Source organism: Lichenostomus cassidix, chromosome 1, assembly GCF_008360975.1.
Source record: "Lichenostomus cassidix isolate B80296 chromosome 1, HeHo_3.0, whole genome shotgun sequence".
NCBI lineage: Eukaryota > Metazoa > Chordata > Aves > Passeriformes > Meliphagidae > Lichenostomus > Lichenostomus cassidix.
Window position 1 is genome coordinate 1,918,344 of NC_139479.1, and position 21,985 is coordinate 1,940,328.

The window sequence follows — 21,985 nt, forward strand, 5'->3', positions numbered from 1 at the left end:
GATCTGTTTTATCACTAACCTTAAATAACACTCAGAGCAGACGTGTTCACCACAGGAAGTCAGCCCTACACGCAGGACTGAGGCTTGCAGTGGAAAACCAATATCTTTTGAAACAACAAGCAAATCACCTGTGCTGCAAAGAGCACAAAACCTTGTGGAAGCAGAGGTGTTCCAGAGGGCTCAGGAGAAAATTATTAGTGGAAAATCTGTGCAATGGTGTGGGGTTCAATTTGGGAAATACTGGGTGATGCAGATTTGTTTCCTTTAATACCTCTTAATGCCTTCCTCTGTTTTTAAAGGAAAACACCAAAGCAGCATCTCCCCCTCTTTCTCCAGTCTCCCATAAAATGAAGGCATTGTTTCCAATGCCTTTTTCCCAGCAAGAAAAGGAACAAATTTCCCCATAGCACAGAAATAATTTGCAGTGTCAGCTCCTACAGGAACTCAAAAGATTCGACCATTACAGCATCACTGCCTTATTAATCTCATTATTCCTGACCTCTTTCTCCTATTTCCATGGTGTCAATACATTTTTCACAGGCAGTCACATCTTCCAAGGGGTTTATCAGTGCTCATCCAGAGCTGGAAAAAGCCATATGTTGCTCAGACTGAGCCTAGCACAGCAATTAAGCCACCAGTGCTTCCTTGGAGCAGCGATTCCCGGTGATGAAAGCTCCAGACCTGCTGGCTCCGAGGAGTTACTTTTACTGTATCAACTTTTCACATGTCATAAAAAGTGGAGCCACATGAGGAATTGAAGTTATCTGTGTAGCCCCAGGTCTCAGGGAGCAAAAGACTTCTAAAGCGAGTGATGTGATTAGGAGAAATAAGGAAATGAAATCATTTAATGGGAATGCGCCGCGCGTAGAAGGAATCAATAAATAGTTCCCAGGAGTTATCAAGGGCCATTTAGTGCTTTTTGGATCTAAACTCTCTAATCCCTGCCCTTTCTGGTTTATTTGCTGTTCATTTGACCACATATCACTGAGATGGGATGCATCCTGAAGACCCAGGCAGCTGCTCAGCCCCAGGATGGAGGTGCTGCGGGAAGGTCAAGCTTTCCTTGCGCTCCGTCTGGGATTCTCCATGAGAACCCTCTGGCTCTTCCCCACTGCTTTAGAGCCTCATTAAGGCTATGGATCTAAGCCTGTTTCCATCCACACCGAGTCACCTTCCTTTTCCTGTGGATTAGGGAATAATCATGCTGCAGGACTGCCCGGTAGCAGCGAGTCCATCTGGATGCTGATGGACAAAGCAGCGCTCGGCTGCTGAATCGCTTCAACAGCACTGCTTGCCAAAGACAAAGGAGCTCATAAAAGCCTACAGGTGACATCTGGGTGACCTTGCTGTGACTTCAGAGCCTTCCCCTGGATGTTTTCTGAGTTACCTGCCTGGGGTTCATCCAACGACACGAGTGGGACGAATAAACAAGGATTGAAAAGTGTCACTCCTGAATTCAGCAGCCACCGAGGCTCCCCTTCGCTTGGGTGGCTCCTGGGCCAGGATTTGAATTCGGGGTGGTGACACATTTTTCTCTGTCACAGCTGACAGGGATAAGGGTCATGATCACCTGGTTGAACACTGATCAAAAACTCAGAGAGGAGCAAATTACAGACGGAATTTGGGCCAGCAGATGGTTTTAATGCAAGGTTGTGTTAAGCAACATTGAAATTTTGGTTTGGTGCTGTGTGTCTGAGCTCAGCAAGGTGTGCCAGCAACCAGTGGGGCAGCTTGGCCAATTTCCTTGCACTTGCCACACAGCCAGGGCTCTTTCACTGCAGCATCTCAATTTTTGGCCTTTTTCACACCCTGTGTTCAGTCAGGAGGATGGTGTGGCCTCTGTGTATAGCTGAAGCTGTGTGTCAATGCACAGAAGACTTTTTGGATGAGTTTTTCTCATCCTCTGCCTCCAAAAATGGCAGAGGTTTAGGTATGAATGTAAAAATTGTATTTGGATAGATCAATACAATGCCCTAGCACTGCCTATAGCTGAGGTTTAGGAAATAAGCAAAACCAGGAAAAGTTGTGTTGCTTTTCTAGAACATTGTCCCTGATTTTTCGATCCTGAAATGTTACCTTAATGTTTATCCTTAATGACTTTTTCTTTCCTTACTTTATCCAATTTATTTTTGAACCCATGAAAGTGTTTAGTATCAGGTGCCCCGTGGCAAAAGGGACAGAACTCTTTGTTTTCTTAATATTTTGAACCTTTTACATACCAATTCAATTGAATACTCCTTTCTTCCTGCATTAGAGTGGTTTGGGATGGAAGGGAACTTAAAGATCACCTCCTTCCCACCCCTTGCCATGTGCAGGGAGCTCTTCAACTAATCCAAATTATCATTTAGTTATTCAGATATTCATTCCCAATTTAACATCTCTGTGCTGCTCATGACTTTGGGAAACACTTTGAGGACAATCCATGGAATGAAAATCTCCTTGATATCAGGAGATATAAAACAGTTTGGCTTTTCATGCTGAAGCTCCATTTCCACCTCTTTCCCCCTCTTTTTCCACCATTTTCAACCTGCAGTTCTCAGCATAATAAAAGGTAACAAGCAAGAGTTCTTGGCAGATGGAGGGAAGTTATTTAATGCCTGTGGAGAATCTGTCCCCATATATTTAATAAATGCTTTCTTTCAATAAATGTATGCTCAGCTTCAAGGAACATGGAAAACTACAGGGTTTTTTTTGCATCGAGTGCCAAGATAATAATAATCTGGCAAGTGACTGCTTACTCCAAGCAGTAAAAGGCCAGTGAAGCCAAAACTCACTGTTACCACTATTTTAATCATTATTTGCTGGTGACCACCAGTCTTCAGTGAGCTTTTCAGGTGCCTCTGGTATTTTTCAATTTTTGCTGAGTGCCAGGTGACTCAGGGCCCAGCTCTGCTGCTCTTTCTCACAGAGTTTTTATCTGATTCAAAATTAGCCTCCAAAGACTCGAGTCCAAGCAGAAAAAAACCTCTTGTGCTGAGGAACAGCAGCAAAATCTGATCCTGTGTTTCTGGTCTCTAAATGGTTTTTGAGTAGCTGGCACCAGGGCTTTACATTCATCTTGAAATACTGGAGGTCTGGGGTTATTGCAAAACCTTGGAGGGTTTTTTTTTAAAAAATAAAAGTATGTTATTTCTATTAGATTCTGTTTGTAAAAATTGCATATTGTTAGGCTGAACGGTGCAGCCCCCGAAACAAAAAGTAAATGACAAATTCAGACTCCTGGAATTGTGTAAGTTCCACTGAGAAAATAACCCTGAAACCTCACCAGCCACATCTGTGTGTATCACTGCTCAATTATTACTCTTTTACTAGACTGTAAGGTTATTTTGCCTTACACCCAATGGTCCAGGGGGAAAGAAAAAAGCAGCCCTTATTGACAATCATGGGGGAAAAGTGAAATCAATAAAATGAAAAATTATCTGACGATAATTGCAGTTGCAAGGCTTGCTCCTGGGCACGCCATGAAAGCAATCTGAACTTCAAACCTCTGTTATTACACTGCTCCAGTTCAGCTGTACAACAATCCACTTCGGGCCTGGGAGTGCCAGATGCTGAAATCACTTTTTTGAGGGGAAAAAACAGACTAAAAGTATGCCAAAAGCGAAGTCTAAACAAGGATGTTGCTTTGAGTGGATTTGCATTGCTGTGGAGCTCAACCCAAAGAGATTCACACACAGGAGGTGTTGCACTTGCTGCTGGCAGGGAAAATGGGGTACAGGGGTCACAGGATGATGGAATATCCTGATTTGGGAATGGTCCCATCCATTCCCACCCCTGCCCTGCCCAGACCCCCAGCAATGCCAGCCTGGGCATCCCTGGCAGTGCTGTCCAAAGGCTCCTGGAGCTCTGGCAGCCTCAGGAATGTTCCCATTCCCTGGGGAGCTTGGGCAGTGCCAGCACCCTCTGGGGGAACAACTTTTCCCTAAATATCCCCCTAAACCTGCCCTGGCCCACTCCAGCCCTCCCAGGATGCTGTCCCTGTCCCAGAGCAGAGATCAGAGCTGCCCTGGGGAGCTCTGCCCTCAGTCCCTCTGCTCCAGCTGGACATTCCAGGGTCCCTCAGCCACTCCTCGTGTTGTCCCTCCAGACCCTTCACCATCTCCACATCCCTCCCCTGGATGTTCTCTAATAACTTCCTATCTCTCTTCTATTTTCTCACACACAAGGCTGGGAGGAGCACTTGGAACAGCTTCCCACATTTCCCATTTCCAGAGGAGGAAACTTCTCCAGACAGAGCTGAGATCCCTTCTGAGGGCACAAATTTAAGCCCAAATCTCCCTGGCCACACCCCAGCAGCAATCCCTCCCTGATGTGGTCTCAAATATCAGCCCAGGGAGGAAATCCGAGGCAAACAGGGCTTTGTGATGAGGCACTGTCTTCCCCTGGTTGCATCTTCCTCTGTCTGGGAAGTTTCCCAAAAGAGAATTACAGTAATTGAAAAATGTGGCCAGGAGAGCCAGTGCTGCTCTTGCAGGGTAATTGCAAAGTAAATAAGGGTGCACACAACATTTGCAAATTTTACAGACATTTAAAAGAAAAAAAAAGAAAATAAAAGCACCCTTGTGAGCCATCCAAAAGAAGTCTTTCCAGCAAGAGCTCAGAATCAAAAAAAGCCAGGATGATCTTACTAGAAATAATATTTGTAATTGCTTTCTCTTCTGAGGACAATCCAAATGTGTATTAATCACCTACTCATTTATATTTATTACATTACTGCATTACCTGACTTTTCAAGCCTTCTGAGCCTAGAAAAGGGTTTTGTTTCAATCCCCAGCACAAGAGCTGAGCTGTAGGATATCCATGTGCTGATAAGATATTCCATATTTAGCACGGCCTGAGTGAAAGTCCTCACAAAGTCCCCTGAAATGCCAGATTTCAAATCCACCAGCCCTGCCTTGAAGTGACTCTCAGCTCTCTGAGTGGTGACTGTTTCCATAAGCGTCAAAAACCATGTCAGGCTCATTTCAGAGGAAAACTGAAATGATAAACACCCTGAAAAGCTGCTGAAATGTGCTGCCTTATCAAGGATCCACGGCAGGAATCCTGCAGAGGCTGGCAGAAGCAGCAGCTTTGTAGGACCTGTGGTTTCATCTCTGCTGTCAGGGTTTGTTCTGCAGCCCAGATGGATGTGGACCTAAGGTTCCCCCTTCTCCCTCTGCTTCAGGAAGCCAAAATAACAACAGGAAAGCCTCATTTCACCTCAAACTAGCCAGGAAATTGTGCCCCTCACGTTCGGATGTGGAACTTGGCTGAGCAAATTAGGCTTTCATCACCTTCACGTTCAACTGGTGCAAGGAATATATTCTCAGGCTGGAGTCGACCACAAAAAGGCACTCAGAACCCATGGCTGGGTCAGGAGATTTGTCTCCTGAGTCACACATGCCAAGAAAAGCACTTCACACCAGTGCTCTGAATCCTGGTCCAGTTAAAGGTTCAGCAATCTTGGCTTTCAGCTGTAAAATCCTGAAATGGCCCAAGGGTGGCTCACAGAACATTATTTTTCCTTCTTCTTCTTCTTCTGTGAGGAAGAGGAGTCAGTAAGGCCAAGCAGTTGCCATTTCCCAAAACATCAACAGAGATTATTAGGAAAAACTCCTGCCCTGGCAGGGTGGGGAGGCCCTGGGATGGAATTCCCAGAGAAGCTGTGGCTGCCCCTGGATCCCTGGCAGTGTCCAAGGCCAGGCTGGACATTGGGGCTTGGAGCAGCCTGGGACAGTGGAAGGTGTCCCTGCCATGGCTGGGGTGACACTGGATGGGATTTAAGGTCCCTTCCAACCCAAACCATTCTGTGATTCCATGATTCTGAAGCCTTTATCTTTGTCCCTTTTCGTGGTTTGATCTTCTGCCACACCTGGATATTTTTGAAAATTTTAAACACATGAGGAATCTGGGAGCCTAAAAATCTTATATGAGGGGGAGAGATGTTCCAAACTGCAGAGCCCAACTTCAGAAAGGAACAGGTTTGGATTAAAGCAAGGATCCAGGATCCCACCTCCCCACAATGTTCTTGGCATCAGCAAGCTGGGGATTGGCACTTTCCTGGAGAGCAGATAAAATAATCTCTCCTGTCCTCCTAGAGCTCGGGCAAGGGACAGGTTGTTGATTAGATTCTCCCCAGAGTTGCCTCACAGCCCCACTGTGGAAGGTTCAGGAGTTTACTTGGCTTCTCTGCTTCATGCCGAGTTAAAAATCCCACAAAAAGTCCTTTGTGTGAGGAAAGATCCCAGAAGAGAGGAGATAACATTTTCCAAACCAGTTAAGCACTGGAGGAGCTACATCATTTCCATAATAGTTCTTACCACAGAATTCAGCAGTAATATTCAGAGTGCCTCTAATTATATTTAAACAACAAATACTCCTTAAAAACTCACAGATAATTCTATTTTCCTTAAATTTAAGCTTTTCCTTTTCGGTGATCTGGACACTTGACAAAAGAAGCTGTGGATACAATGGCTCACAACTCCTCATCTGGAGAAAAATAAATCTCATTGTACAACTTGGACGCAAAGCAAACAGCGCAGGGATGAGGAATAATAAAAACCACAGTATGGGAGTGAAAAGGGAAGGTGACAGCACATCCACAGCCCTTGCCACGAGGGAAGAGCATGGAATTCCTGGAGCAGAGAGGCAGGGAAGGAAGATGTGGAGCAGGACAGGGGATGGAGAGCTCAAGATGTGTGAAACACATTTGGTCTGCAGTGATGTTCTGGTTCCTTCTGTGGTTGTTCCCCATGACTCACATGTCTCATTTTGCCTCTCTCAGGGCCTTCCCCTCGTTAAAAAGGCTGAATTTTAAAACATCTCGAGGACAAATGGAGCCAAAAGTGTGAGTGGAGATAAATGGAAAGGACAGATTACAAAGCTGACAGGAGAAATCCCTGCTGTCTCTGTCAGGAAGGTGTTTGGATCAGACACTTGCATGAACCTGAAAATTAGGATTTTCCCATCTTGAAAAATCACAAGGAAGAAACAGTAAGTGCTGATCTCCCCTAGTTAAGGCTGGTAGGGTAGAAAGGATTTGTATTTCTCTGCTGTCTGACTGCTGTTTTCTGATTTTACACTCTACCTTGCTTAACATGTTTAAAACTCCCAAAAATCTTCTAAGTGGTTTGGATCTCATAAATTCTTTTGTTTTCAGAGCCAAGTCTGGTCCTACTCATTACAACAGTCCAAGAATACCCACCCTGCAGTCCAAGAAAGTGGAATTTCACTCTTTAATGCAAACCCTGTGACTGATGGAATTGCCCTGCATTTCATACACTGAATATTCTCATGTCCCACATTTAGCCTAAACCCATCCTTTGCAATCCACTCTCAAATTTTATATTTTTTTAATTCAACGAGGAACAGACGAAAATTTCTTCTACCATATTGATCATCACTGACTGACCATCTCAACATGAACATCAAAGTCAAACCTGCAGGTGTCCAAGGAATGCCTGGATGTGGCTCTGGGCTGGGGACAAGGTGGCATTGGGCACAGCTGGGACTCCATGGGCTGGGAGGGCATAATGGACAGTGGAAGGATACTGATCCAGCTGGGGAATATTTAACAACAATCTGGGTTTTGGGTGACCAACAGCAACACTTTTTTGTTTGGAAACAGAGGCTTCAAGCCAGGGTTTACAAACAGCTCTGATAAGTTGTGCCGATAAAGGAATCTCTGCAAGAGTGTGAAAAACTCTCAGCCTGGGGTTGAATTCATGTCCTCAAACACTCTAAGTGGATCCTTCTGTATAACAAGGGCTTTTCCAAATCATCTTCTTCCTCCTGGGAAAAGGAGAAATATGAGAAAACCCTCAGCTGCCACCACTGCTAAGCACACACTTCAGTTTGCTTTCCAGCAGGAAAGGATTTAAGGCTCTGCCTTTCCTCTCTCACAAATTAATTATCATCTCTTTTATCTTTAAGCAAACTTAGGATAGACCCGAGGAGAATGACAGAAATATTGCACTGCAAAGGCAATATTGACTTGATTGTTAGAGCTGTAAAATCAGGCAGTGTGGGATGAAGGTGGGAAAGCTTCCTCAGGCAGACACATGGATTTATGGCCTGGAAAAGGACAGGGTGAGGAATAACAGCTCAGACTCAGAAGGTGTTATATTCTGGGGGTTTGGTTGTATTTTCTCTTCATTCTTCTAAGAATAAGAGAAAAGGAATTAAATTCTCCTGTGCAAAATGCAATTGGATCAAGGTTTGTACTCTTGCACCCTTGATCCAGGTGTGAGGTTACAGCCAGATAAGTATTTCCATTATCTTTGTGATAACAACAACCACGTGCATTTCTTATCTCACACATCAATTGTGTGTGTGTGTATAAGTACACTAAATAAAAAACCAGCCCGCTTCTTCAAAATTTAGCAAAATATTGGAAATTGGATGGGAAAGAGAAAACATCAGGTTTTGTGGCAGGTGTTTTTAGCCCACCCCGAGAATTTCCATAGTTAAGTCCTGCAGGAGGGGTAAGTGCAGCATGGGAAGCATCAGAAATTAAGTTCAGGTGTTACTCATTTTGTTACAGACCTTCTACCCTTAAAGGTTTAGGGTCAAGGCTAAAAGCAGGGAATGAGAAGTGCTTGACCTGTTTGGGTTGCTGGGCTGGAGAGTCCTCAGCTCTGCTCTGTTGGGAATTAAAATGCAGAAGAGAGTGGGGAGAAGCAGGTTGAGCCTTAGTTCTTCTGTATTTGAGGGAAGGAGGGTTAGAAGAGTGTAGCTCTATAAAAAATTATATAATGTACTCACTTCTCCTTGTGAGGGCTCTGGTTGACACAGGAGTTTTAAAATTCCCCAATTTGCTGGCTGTGGCTGCTTTCACTGAGCCAAACTGCTTTGTAGCTGGAGTAAGAGCTCCTGTGAGCATGGCTTGGGCTCCCAGCTCCCTTTTTGCTGTTTCAGGTTTGCATTTTGCTCTTCCCAGAACCTGAAACAGAAAAGATTTTCCTCTGCTGGTTTCTGTTGGGACAATGAAGCAAGCTGAGCTTGAGGAAATTTGGGGGCAGGGGGTTGGGAGTGGGAAAATGTGATATTTTAGGGATGTGAGGGGGTTTGAGTAATTGGTGTTAAGAGCTGGGACATTCACCCAGCACCCACCTCCCTCTGACCATCGTGCACAGCTCTGGGTGGATTTCAGCAACTCTCCCAACCCTCTGTCCCCCAGATGATCCCAAACCTCCAGAGTGAAGGGTTGGCAGGAGAGGGAACAGCCTCAGGCTGGGCCAGGGGAGGCTCAGCTTGGCCAGCAGCAGGAATTTCTGCATGGAAAGGGTGCTCAGGCCTTGGCAGGAGCTGCCCAGGGAGGTTTGCAGTCCCCATCCCTGCAGGTGTCCCAGGAAGGCCTGGCTGTGGCACTCAGTGCCCTAGGATTGGTCACAGGTTGGTGATTTTGGATCTCTTTTCCAACCTCAGGGATTCTGGAATTCTGAGTACATGTGTTTTGCTAAGAAGTGAGCTGAAAAATCTGTTTTCCTGCAGGGCAATGAGCATCCCTGTGGTGAATTGTGCTGTGGAGTAAATAAAGGCAATTCTGCTGCCTTTCCCACCCTGGAAGAATTCCAAGGACAGTTTTCTCTGCCTCACTGGTTATTTTCATAAAGTGCTCAGGAATCTGATATCTCAGAAGCTTCTGCTCTCTAGGCTGGTTGGTGAGTTCAAAATTAACCTTCAGGGTGTGTTTCAAACACAGTCCCAACTGCTGGGCTCTAATCTGTGGGAAAAGTGACATCCAGGTTTATCCAGAACAATGATCCAACAGGGAATGTTTGCAAGAGACAAACGAAGCCTTATTGATGGCATTTGCTATTTCAATCATATAATTATGGCTATGACTCAGACTGAGATGCCCTTGTGTCCTGATTTGCTGTAAGTACCGAGGACTTGTGAAGGAAGTTTGGTTATTACTTAAAAAAAAATAAAAATAGAAATATAGCCTGAGTGGAGAAGAAAGACAGGGGGATCTCTCAGGGGCTTAATTTTGTATTGTGTTTGCCTCTATTATAAAATTGTTAACATACTCCCTCCCTCCCCTGGAAGTGCAATGGCAATATGAAAACCAGTTTTACAATTTTCATCCTGTGTCTAAATCCTCCCTCATCCTGCTCCCTCCTTACAGGAGACTTTTCGCCTGGCCTTTGATTCAGTATTCATTACCCCTCTCCAACAAATAAACACCCCACACCTGCGAGTGGAATTTCATCTGGGCAGGAAAAATGGAAACTTTGTCCTGGCTGAAGAGGGTTTGTGCAACTCCTGCCACTCTGAGGGGCATTGCTGCAGGAAGGAGTGAGCTGAGCACCACCAGGATGTTAAACTGAACAGGCTGCACTGGCAGGGAGCTTGGAAAATAATGCCAGGGGGGCTCAGGTTACTGCATCTTGCCTGCAGCAGGAATGTAGGCCACTGGATCTCAGCAAGGTGGATGTTCCTAGTCCTGGTTTCTGGAATAGGTGCAGAGAGGAGAGCAGTTCTTTGTGGCTGCAGAGTGTTGGTGCCTGATGGTTTTTGTCTTTTCTCTTTATACGCTCTTTATATCCTTTTTATACGTTTTATACCCTTTCCCCTTCCTTGTGCCCTTCACAAACACTCCCTGTACCTTAGCCCCACATGTTTATAACTTTTGTACTCTGATATTTAGCTTAGTTTGGGGTTCTTCAAAGGGAAAGATGAAACATTTATAATTATCTCAAAACTAGAGGCTCCAGCCTTGGCCAGAGCCTCCTCTCTGGAACATGTTTTTGTGAACTAGACTGTAGCCTCACTTGAGGGGGGATAATTAGAATAGGGGGACAATTACTCCATTTGTTAAGTTTCTTATTGGGGGATTTTAGGTAGATATGCTAATTTGTGAGGTCCATAAATTAGTGTACACATTGTACACAGTGTGCTCCTCGGGGTGTTTCCACCTTTGATGAGTTGTGCACCAGGATCCTATTAAACCAAGGTAAAACCCTTTTTTCCCTATACTGCTGTGTCTGCCTCATATTTTTACCAGCTTTTAAGGCATCAGTGTGAGTTCAATATCCTCAGTCCTTGAGTTCCCCTGCTAATCACAGCTCACTTCATCCCTATATTGCATATTTTTACCCAAACAGTGAAACCAGAGTGGGAAAAACCATCCCAGACCAAACCTGCAGCAGACTCAGCACCTGCACTCTGTGAATTAATGAGTTCTTGGGCTTTATTACAGGCTGGCTCTGTTTAGGTTAGTGCTTGGCAGAGCTGTGTTCAATTTGTACTCAGGAGTGTGTGAACCACTCTTCTGGATCCTTTCAAACAGTTTCTGCTCCTTCAGAACTGTCTGCACTTGTCCAAAAGCTAAGAAGGCTCCAAGAAAATTTGGCAGCCTGGGATGTGAACAGAACACGAGGAAATGCTCTCCAGAACCTGAAGTTTGTACAGAAATAAAGTGGCAGTTACTGCAAAATGAAACTTTGCACATCTGGGCATCCTTGGCCGGATTTTAACTTAGATGTAGAGGATGGTGTGCTTTGTTGTTATTATTATTATTCTTTAAAAAGTCTGAGCCTCTCACAGCTGGACCTAAAATTCAGTGCAAACTTCTGATGTTGACTTGTGCAGCCATGGCAGGGAAGCTGTTTAGAAGCAATCCTTGATACCAAAAAATTCCTTTGGCTGGTGCTGTTTAGTTACAAACATCAGGAACAAGGCCAAGTGTGGCTAGCACAGTTTTTCCCATGAGAGGTTTTCTTGTGTTTTGTAAATAAAGATAAAGTTTGGATGTTGTTGGAACAGTGTCCCAGAACTTGGGCAGTACAGGCCTGGCCAATCAGGCCTGGGGGAAGGCTTCTGACTGACCAATCTGGGTGACTTTTGAGAACTCTATAAATGTGATGAAATCAAAACAATAAAGGTCATTCCTTCTTGCCACTGAGAACCGATGCATTCATTACTCTGCTAGCTGCTCAACAGCGACAGCCAAGCAGCTCAAACAGCCCTCTGTGTTCACAGCAGGCTCTGTACTCCCTTAGGTGAAAAAAAACCCCACCCTAAAATCACTCCAATCCCTCTTTCCCTGAACTTTTACACCTTCTTTAAAACATGGTGTTGCCCCAACTTTTTTTTCCAGTTCTTTATAACTCAGGAGAAGAGGAATCTTCATTTGGAACAGCACTGAGCAACCATCCTACCCTTACAAACAACCTGTGGAGGAGCTGGGATTACTTAAAACCCTGATTAAAACACCAGTTTATAGATTCCATCTGGCAAATAATCAGCTTTGTGTTGCTGAGGAAAACACGAGGAGCAGGTTTTGTTACCCATTCTCCCTCATCTGCAGATTCAATAGGAAAGACAAGAAGAGCCTGTTCTCCACCCCTGGTGACTTACGTGAGGCTCTCAGGCATCCCAGCAGGATGAGGAGATTTTCCTCCAGGAAAATCAGCCCAGAAGCTTGTGGTGATGATCCCTGGTGGGTCACAAGAGATGAGGAGTGTCACCATCACCTCCAGGGACACAGAGAGGATGTTCCTTCGTGCTGGGAAGCAGCAAATCCACGGCAGGCAGGGAAATGCTCACCCCATCCTAGGGCTGTCCTGCTGCACGGAAGGTGAAGAGCTGATCCTGTCTCTGCATCAGCTGGCTTCCTACAGGGATCTGCCATGGATCCCTAGGAGGTGACATGGATCCCTAGGAGGTGCCATGGATCTCCAGGAGATTCTGCAGAGGACAACCCCGGCAGCCCCCAGAGTTCAGGGTTCAAGGAGACCTCAGGAACAGGAATTCCAAACACATCTTCCAACCTCGAAACACGGCAGGCAGATCCTGTGCCGAGGAGGAGCCTGGTGTCAGTGGCCAGCTGGGAGGGCATGACCCAGGCTGTCTAAATTTGCCGCGGCAGGGGAGGTGTCGGAAAGCAGAGCATGCCTGTTCCGGCAGGGATACAATGCTGGAAAAAGGAGCATCAGGTTCAGCTGAGTGTTTACAGTCTCCTGGAGACCAGGGCTGGGAGTTCGGGAGGGATGGGCACTGAAATGGAGACAGCAGTGCAGCTGGGCAGGACTGGGGTCACTTCAGTCTAATATCCATGATTAATTCCCTTTTTCCCTACTGCAGTGTGGGTTACAGCAGGGAGTTCAGCTGCGGGATCAGAATGAGGAATTAATTTTCCTACCCCACTCCTGCTTTTTTGTGCCATGAACTTGGAGGGATGTAGCTAAACTAAGGAAGAAAGTCATATTAAAAGAATGTACCTGGAAATATTTTCCCTCCATTTTTTCCTTGTCCCTTTCTCCTGCTGCATTCCCCTCCAAGGAGTCACTTCCCTTTTGGGGAAGGTGTGCTGAGCTAGCTGCAGCCTTTGGAGTTCTGTTCTTTCTCAGACCCTAAAAGGGAACATGTCAAGTGTACCTGGAAAATCGCTGGAAACTGTGGCCAAAATAGAGATGGGACATTGAGGAGGCTCATCTTTCTCTGTGTTAATCACAGAACGATCTGAGTCAGAAGGCACCTGAAAGATCATCTTGTTCCAATCCCCTGACACTGACAGGGAATATTCCACTGTCCCAGGCTGCTCCAAGCCCCAGTGTCCAACCTGGCCTTGGACACTGCCAGGGATCCAGGGGCAGCCACAGCTTCTCTGGACACCCCTGCCCGATGGCTGGGAATCTGTGAGCTGCAAAAAGCTGCTGTGAACTTTTGGGGAGGATTGTTGGCAGCAGAGGAAAGAGCTCAGAGCTCTCTGCAGACCCCACTAGATGTCAGTGTGCTCTGCGGCTCCGAGCGCCGGGAGAGCTGCGCTGGGGATGCTGCGGAGCTGAGCTCTGCTGCTCCAAACTGCTCCGGAGTGCGAGGGGAGAAAGGCAGGCTGGTGCTGGTGCTGTTGTTGTTGTATTCGTGCCTTTGGGAAGCACAGAATCGTCAAGGTGGGAAAGGACGTTCAGGATCAGCCAGTGCCACCCCAGCAGCACCAGCATCACCCAAACCATGTCCCCAAGGGCCACATCCAGACTCCTCCTGAACACTGCCAGAGACAGGGACTGCAAACCTCCCTGGGCAGCTCATCCCAAGGCCTCACCACTCTTCCAGGGAATTTTTCTTTCCCAATCTCCAACCTGAGCCTACCCAGTTGCAATTTCAGGCCATTTCCTCTCCTCCTTTCCCTTGGGACACTCAGCACAGCCTGACCCCCTCCCTGCCCCTCCTGTCAGAGTTGTGCAGAGCAATGAGGTTCCCCTGAGCTCCTCTGCTCCACACTGAGCTCCTTTCCCAGCTCCCTCAGCTTCCCCTCCCAAGACAAGATGTTTTCCAGCCCCTCCCCAGCTCTGTCCCCTTCTCTGGACACTCTCCAGCCCCTAATGTCCTTTTTGACATGAGGAACCCCAAACTGCACACAGGCAGGAGCTGAGTGTTGCCTCTGCAGTGCGGAGTCCAGCAGGAATGGTCACTCAGGGCTGCCAGATGGCTGAGCACAGACTTGGGGATGCCTTTGGCCTTCCACAAAAAAATGGATTTGAAACCCTAAACTGCCTTGGGGATGTTGCAGACACCAGTATCTGAACTGGAAACTTGTTTGTTTAGCAGCAGGCCTCGACAGTAAGAAGCATTTAATAAGATATTCCCCCAATATTCTCCTTGAACAAGAGGCTGTAAATCTTCCCTCTGTTCTGTGAGGTCCTTTGGGAAGTTCCAAGCCTCCCAAAGGCAGATCTTTGCATCAGCCACTCATCTCCCCATCCTTGCCTCCCTGGAAAGGTCAGGGATGTTTCTGCCTGCTGCCTTTGGTACAAATCATTCCAAAATGAAGAGCTGGCCCAGCATTGGATCCAGATGTGGCTTCAGAGCTGTGTCCCTCCCTGTCATGCTCACACGTGTTGGAGGTTTCCTCATCCCATCTTCTGGGCCTGCCTCAATGACAGACATTTCATTCTTGATTTATTAAAAAAAAAAAAAAAATTAAAATCCCACTGCCACTATATCATCAGGTCTTGGCAGATCTATAAAAATCTACTTGTTAGGCTTGCTGCATCCACTCTGAGTTGCCTCTTTTGCTTTAGAACAGCCAAAAGAATCTTCCCAGATGTCTCATGATTGACTCCTTCCAAATCCTTCTGGGGTTTTTCTACAAGGCCTTGAACATCAATCCCTTGTTGTTCAAGGGACTGTCTCTCAAATAATATTAATATTCCTGAGGTTTGGTGTTTCACCAAAAAATGTGGATCAAACCATTGCAGGTGACGAGGCAAGAGAGGATCCTTCCTTCAGATGTTGGATGCACATCTGAACTGGAAAGTTCCCAAAGCCTGAACAAGTATTTGGGTCAGGTATGTGAGCATTTTTCTCTTTTATTTATTCTGTGATGGATGTTCAGGGCCAGCCTGGGATTCTCTCAAAGGGAAGAGTTGTGCTGTTCAATGTAAAGCAGATTAGAGGATGTAAATTCAAACTGAAATGCAGCAGGGGAAGCCAGATATCCACCCTATTGATCTCATCACCACAGGAAATATGAGGAAAAATTCCTTAGCTGACCAGGATTTCTGGGCTGTGCAAGGTCTCCCCAAGGTGATGATGCACCAGTTCCCTAAATAGTGTCCCTAAATTTAGATTTAGAAAATCTTTGTGTTCCAGCAAACAGCAGAGGTGTGACTAACTCTTCCTAGAATCACACAATGCACTGAAATGCATAGGATATTTAGAAATTGTTAATTATTTAATGTGTCTCAGTAAAACTTGTTCCTCCCATGGGGTATAGAAACATTCTTCTGTCCATCAGAAGATTGATATGGTAATTTTTTTTTTTTTAAATTCTGAAGCCCTTTCACAGAATCCCAGAATCCCTGAGGCTGGAAAAGTCCTCATCCAGTCCCAGCTGTGCCCAATGCTCACCTTGTCCCCAGCCCAGAGCACTGAGTGCCACAGCCAGACCTTCCTTGGACACCTGCAGGGGGAATATGCCACAGGAATATTCACTCACAGAGCTGAACAATTCCCACAACACGATATTTCTCACTCCTGCTGTTGCTGTGCCATCATTTTCCTTTTTGGGGTGGATTTTCACCCAGGGAATCCTCCAAACCCTGCAGGCTGCAGATGTTGAACTCACAGCAGACACTGCAACACTTGGGAGTAATTAGAATAATAAATCAGAATTGTTGGGAAGGTCAGGGATGGATGAAATCAAGCAGGAGAAAACATTTTGTGTTGTGTGAAAGGACCGAAGTGTTTGTGACCAAAATAAATTCTCTGCTCTCCTGGAGGAGCTCAGACATTGCAGGAGAGCGGATTCTCCCACTGAACACTCAGGTTGTCTGGAATTTTGGAAAATGGGAATTGGCTGAAGCCAAGTGGTTTGCAGAGGACCACATCCTGCTCCTGTCAACCAACACTGCCAGCAGCTAAAAAAGTTTTGAAAAATTCTTCTTTTTGTGAATCCCGGGTGAAGAACCCTGAATTCTCACACATTTGGAGACAAAACCAGAAGGAGGTTTTTTAATGCTGGATTTTTTTCACCCAGTTATAAAGCAGGGGAGCTCAATGGGTTTGTGGCACACAGGTTTGGATTTCAGGTGATGAGGAGTGGGAATAGCTGCATCTGCTCTGAGGTGCCTCTTCTGCTTTAGAGCAGCCAGAAGAGTCATCACAGATGTCTCATGATTGACTCCTTCCGAATCCTTTTGGGGTTTTTCTACAAGCATTTCTTGGATACAAGTTTTGAATTTTAAAATTGAAAATGTTGGGTTCTTCTAGGTTTCACCTACATTTCTCCATGGTGTTTATTTATTGGTAACAAAGGTGGGGAGATGTTTTATTTTCTCATTGAGTTCAGACTGTGGGCCCTACTTAACCCCATAACTTGGTTGGAAAAAGCCTCTAAGATCATCAAGTCCATCCTTTGACCTTTTATTTTAAAGAAAAATCCAATTTCTTTTCCTAAAGGGAGCAAAGTACCAACCTGGCTTGTATGGGAATATCTGGATGCTCGCTTTGCTACAGGAAATAAATTCCTTTGAAATGGCATTTTAAAGAACGTGGAGGGCAACCATTTGCAGCTGAACTCTCCAAGTTTCCTGTAGCTCCTTCAGACCCTGGAAGGTGCTGTGAGGTCTCCACACAACCTTCTCTTCTCCAGGCTGAACAATCCCAATTTTCTCATCCTGTCTCCCCAGGGAAAGTGCTCCAGCATGGCAGAATGAAAACCAGAAAAGGCCTTGGCTCTGTGTAAGCCCTGCTCAGCAATAACAAAAAAAAAAAATTCTCTATTTTATCCACCCTATGTCCAGCACAAACCCAAAGCACAGCTCCATAACAGCCACTGGGGAAAAAAAAAACCAACTTTGTCCCAGCCAAAACCAGCAGAGATGGTAATAATGACAATTATGAATTTTGGGGTGCAACACAGCGTGGCTCATATTTACCCTTTAGTAACTAAGACACAGATTTCCCCCCAGAACTGGCAAACTGACTGTTAGCAAAATGATATTTTTATCACTGTGATTTGCCTCAGGGTACGAAAACCATGAAGACATTTGTAGGTGAAGATCTTATATATTTTTTTAACTAATCGAATCTCCTTGCAGGTTATGTGAAAAGTAAAACCAAGACTTTCTGCTTTGCTTTCTGCCTGGTGCCCAGGCAATAAAAATTGTCCCAGAGGTCACTGTGCCTGTTGAGGTTGGCAGTGCCTGATAAACACAATCAGCCAAGCTCTATCACCCAGAAATATGAGACAATAAACCTGGTCCTGGTCTCATTTCCAGCCCTAAGAGCTGCAGCACTCTGGTCTTCAGTGTTAGCAGATTCCAGTGGGCTGGGATCAGGATTGTGTTGGAATCTCCTTGGTGGAATAATTTCTGGGGCAAAAATTCAGTTCTTGTTTGAGTTATTGAATAATTTGGGAGTGAGGTTCCAGCTTTGTTGTCTTCCACAAAGGGATAGAGGAACACATGAAGGTAATTCTGTAATCATTGCATCCCTGTGTCTGCAATTCCTGGAATCACAGAATGGTTTAGGTTGGAAAGGATTAAAGTTATCTATCCCTCTGCCATGGGCAGGAACACTTCCCAATGGACCAGGTCACTCAAAACCCTGCCCAAGTTTTCCATTTTCCACAAATCTTGACCAGAAATTTGCTAGTTTGGAGTATAAGTGTGGATAAAGCTTGCTGAAGGAACTGAGGGAGCAAAAGGAGCAGCAGCAGCAGCCTGGGGTCCAATTCCTGCTTTTCAGCAATCCACGTGCCAGCAGAGGAGAAATCCCAAAAAGAAAACATCTCGCAGAGGCACAGCCAATAATCCTCACATTACATGCTGAAATGGAGCCTGTTTGATTGTGATCCTAATCTCAGCCTTCTGCTTCCACATCCAAACAGGGCTGGGTGGAGGAGAGATTCCCTCTCCATCCCCAGGAATGCTGCAGGTATGGAGCCTGGGCTTGCTGCAGCTGCTTTAACCTATTCTCTTCACATTTTTTTGTCCTTTTGTATTACATTTTAGAGTCTGAGCCTCAACCCCAGCAGCTATTCAGCCCGTCTGGAGGTTCCTCAGAGGGTCCCTCCTCTGCAAAGACCATGTCAGGAACATTAAATCTGTAATTACAGACAAAATTAGACGTTGCTGGGCACCAGGCCTATCTCTAAATCAAACTGGCGTGAGGCAGGGGGGTGTTACTGGAACAGGCTCAAAATCAAGTTATGAACCATGACTTGGCTCAAATTCTCTCCCTACTCCTCAGTCATTAGGTTTGATATATACAGGAATTTTGCAAGGACGCACTGGAATTTCCAATTTATTTCCGATCAAAGCCGCCACAGAACGGGACAGGAAAGTTTTGGCAGCTCAGGGACAAGTTCTGTTATCACCAGGATCTTTTCTAGGTCCATAAATATAACAATTTCAATTAAATTTGCTAATAAATTAGGAAACATGAATTGGAAGCTTGCTGATAGATCAGACTGACACTTAATTAGGGCGCAGCTACTTCAGGGATCTCCTGCTCATTGCCACTTAGCACGCTTTGGCTTGGAGCACAGAGCAGCTCTGAGCACACCAACTGGGCTCCTTTTGGCTTCAATCAAACCAGACAATGTCCCAGTGTTGCTTTTCATTCTCCCCAATTATTTCTACATCTTCAGCCCGCAGGCCCAGACTGAAACCAGCCTGAAGTCAAGTCCCTTGAACATCTATCATCCTCACATCAGATACTCAGCACTGCTCTTTCACTCCATAAATCCACTCTTATCAGGCCTCGTGTAGATTCAGCCTTAAATTTGCAGCTTGTTTGACAAAAATCACTTGGAGAACATTTCTGAGAGGTCCTCAGACACCACAGAGAAGCTCTTGTGGATCCATCCCCCCTGTGAGAGCATTCTGGATTTAAAAGCTGTCTTTAAAATCCTCGTGCTGTGGCCTTTTTGCTGTCAGAATTTGCCAGGAAACACATCTGAAGCTCGGGGGTGTGTGGGATTTACAAGTTGTCTCTTTTGACAATTGATAATGGATTACCATCCAGTGATTCCTGCTCTGCCAGTGGCGCCTGAGCAGCACCAGAGGAGCTGAGGATCTAAACAAAGCCTAAAGGCTTGGAGAGAAGGGAGAAAAGTCCAAAAATAGAGGCTGTGTTGGGCGAGTGGTCACTGCTGAATGTGCAGCCAGGGGGTTTCTCAAATTCCTGGTGTTCTTGTAGCATCAAAATTATCAGAGAGAGAATTCGTCATGACATCCAAATCCTCTTGAAGGGATGGGAAAACTTGCTTTCAGCTACTTGTCTGCTACATAAACTTGATTCAGATTAAAAAAAAAACAACAAAAAATCTCAAAAAATTCCCTGTTTTTCCACAGGTTCTTGTTTGACTCCAACAATTGCTCCTGGAATTGTGTGAAGCTTGGTTGTTCATCCCAGCTGTGATAATGCCACAGACATGGACCACCCCGCCAGCCTGTCAGCTGTAAAATATGACTCCTGGAATAATGAAAAATTGCCAGTTTCTCACTATGGCTTCATGATTAATGTGCAGCTCCTCAGAGATTGATCAGTTGTTTTGTTTCCTTACCTAGAATGAATGATGAATATTTTAAAAAACACTTAATGCTGGATCTGGTGCAAATGAGATAATTTTACAGTGACTTGTTTAGTTGTTTCCAGAATAATTGGACATTATTACCTGCCCACCATGCGTGAACTATGGGTCTCTGGAGGGGCTAAATGCCTTCAGTGGATGTTTCCTTAATATTTCCATGGAGTTCATCTGCTCTGTTCATACAGGAGCTTTTACCAGATGGTTCTCCAGCCCCGTAATGACATTCTGTACTTTCCACCTATTACTCACCAATGGAAAATGAAATAATTTGGTTTTCTGTTCAGTGTAACTTTTGACTGACTCAATTCTGTACCTGCACTGAGGAATTGTGTCCAGAGAGTCCCAGGGAGGTGGGACTGGGAAGGAGTTTGCTGTTACCTGGAGTGGGATCAGTGCAACATTGAAGGGAACAACTTGTTCTCCTTTATGATTTCAGAGCAAAGTGGGGTTTTAAGGCTTTTCCTGGGGTGGTTTGGCAAATAAAACAGTTGAGTATCTACCTTGAGAGTAATTTTTAAAAAATTCATGAAGAATCCATTATGATTTGGAACTGCTTTTGGGAGACATCCAGGAACAGAAGTCACATCACCTATGTAACTTTGGTACTTTTTGGGCAGTGGGGAGTTGAGGGCAACACATAATCCAAAATTTCCTCTCCTCTCCTCTCCTCTCCTCTCCTCTCCTCTCCTCTCCTCTCCTCTCCTCTCCTCTCCTCTCCTCTCCTCTCCTCTCCTCTCCTCTCCTCTCCTCTCCTCTCCTCTCCTCTCCTCTCCTCTCCTCTCCTCTCCTCTCCTCTCCTCTCTCCTCTCCCTGCTCCAGCCTGGCCTAAAGGGTGAAAAACTGCCACAATTTGAAGTGGACCATGCACTGAGATGACAAAGGAGCTTTCTAGAGCTTGGGGTGTCTTGAAAAGTTCTCCAGTTTTTAGCAACCCAATCCTACAAAAACCTTTTGTCCCAACATCTCTTCCCTGCCTGAAGTCCTCTTTGGTACTTTTGACATGTGTGTTACACCTCTCCAGAGGTCTGTGGCCTCTTAAAATGTTCTTGCCTGGAATCTCTGGGATCTTTCTGAACACATCTGTCTGTAGGAATCTTGATGATAAATGATATATGCTGGGAAATCATTCTTGTCTGGTGGCAAGGAAATGGCTGTGGGACGACTGCTGCTTGCTGTATAAATGGAGTTATTTATTGGTTTTGTCTGTGTTATCTCCAGCCCTGTCCTCTCCTTTCAGGCAATTTTGGGCCGTGACTACCTGTTATTGTGTGTGCTTTCCCAGACTGCAGTCTGGGAGTGTTGCTGAAGCCTGTTAGGAACATTTGACATGGTAGAAATCAAAGAGAGGAGCAGGTCATATTCAGCGTTGCACCATATTATTTTGATGTCAGAAAATCAAATTGAAAGGCCTTTTTTTCCACTTTTCTTTAAAAAAAAAAAAAAGGAAGAAAAACTCATTTTTATTCATAAAAGAGGCTGCTTCTTTAGCTGGAAAGAATTTTTCCCCTCTCACTAGGAATATAAATAATGCGAGTAGAAGAGAACAGAGAAGCCACATTAATCATGCATGGATGGGTATATTTTATTTCAAAATTATTTTCTTAAATCTAAAAAACATCCATGACTGTCTCATTCAAGTACAGTAGTTTTCATAATGTAGTGGACATATATAAGTATTTATTTCTTTCCTCAGAGACCTGGGTTTTCAAACATTTTTCTTTTTAATATCCAGAATTCATGTAAGGTTTAGGATTGACTTAGGCTGAGGCAATAATTCTTAAAGGCCTCGTGCATATGCCTGACTTGAGGAATGTAAGTCAATAGAACAACTTTGTCTAAGTTAAATGCTTAAAGAAGATCAAAGCCTGAGCCTAACTTTCCAAATAGAAGTTGGGAACATTCGTTATAATGATCTGAGCCGTGCAGAAAAATAAAAATAGCCTTTTGAAAAGCCACTGT

The 21,985-nt window shown here is 45.1% G+C and overlaps 1 protein-coding gene and 1 long non-coding RNA gene across 3 annotated transcripts in view; one reads left to right on the top strand and one right to left on the bottom strand.

Annotated features, from left to right (window-relative positions):
• Positions 1-21,985, bottom strand: part of LOC146444049 (uncharacterized) — a 280,352-nt gene that overhangs the window by 19,786 nt on the left and 238,581 nt on the right. The gene's annotated exons all lie outside the window — the stretch shown is intronic.
• On the top strand, positions 8,843-10,386 carry LOC146444051 (uncharacterized). The gene is made up of 3 exons (XR_014849617.1): positions 8,843-9,372; positions 9,472-9,641; positions 10,109-10,386. It is a non-coding gene; the product is annotated as an uncharacterized LOC146444051 (long non-coding RNA).